At 41.9% G+C, this 829-nt stretch overlaps 1 protein-coding gene across 1 annotated transcript in view; it reads right to left on the bottom strand.

Annotated features, from left to right (window-relative positions):
- Positions 1-829, bottom strand: part of LOC106814717 (tyrosinase-like) — a 20,385-nt gene that overhangs the window by 9,534 nt on the left and 10,022 nt on the right. The gene's annotated exons all lie outside the window — the stretch shown is intronic.

The raw sequence follows: 829 nt of genomic DNA, 5'->3' as shown, positions 1-829 counted from the left end.
GCACACCTCTTGCACGCTTTGACCTTTGACCCCCCAGCTTCGACATCCCAACTCGTTGTTGACGATCCCCCCCAATGCTGCCGACAATATCGTGACCGTACGTCGAGCGGTTAAGATTTGTGCCCAACTGTTGACGGACGCACGGACGGACGCACGGACGGTCATGCGATTCTACAAGCTGCATCTGACTATGTCAGATGAGCTAAAAACACACTAATTTTTTAGACCCATCATCAGTTAAGTTTTTTCTATGTGTGTACGTGGGATGAAGGATTACAAAATAGCACCTAACTATTTGTTTTTTAAACTTGTTACTGTGTAACAACCCGCGGTAAGATGTTATTATATTTAAGACTAATAGGTTCTATCACAGTATAAGCTTGATAGATATCTCGTCTCATACAAGCGTAGCGAGTATGAGACGTGGTTATCTATAATGAGGGTATATCTATAATCGCTATCTCGAGGGATATCTCATACCTATTATGGGAGAAATTACAATCTATGCGATTCATAGGTCAAAATCTCACACTGTATTGGCTCTGCTGTTTGCTATTAAGATAACCGGGGTTTGCTATCAAAATAAGTGCAGATCACCACATATATCAGCGAGCAATCTCAACGTAGCAATAGGTCACACCACGATTAGGCTATCTCTGAGGGCAGGACCATGCTGTCGTCCCGTATGAACCTTTAACAGGCATGCAGATTATAAATATTCTATACAGGAAAGGAACATTTTCTTCGGCAATTACCTTACAGTGACTCACCTTACACACAATAGGTCAAGATACTAAAAACAGTAGATTATGTATGGGTGACCTTATGG

Source organism: Priapulus caudatus, unplaced genomic scaffold (genome assembly GCF_000485595.1).
Source record: "Priapulus caudatus unplaced genomic scaffold, Priapulus_caudatus-5.0.1 Scaffold968, whole genome shotgun sequence".
Taxonomy (NCBI): domain Eukaryota; kingdom Metazoa; phylum Priapulida; class Priapulimorpha; order Priapulimorphida; family Priapulidae; genus Priapulus; species Priapulus caudatus.
This window is presented reverse-complemented; position numbering and strand designations above follow the sequence as displayed.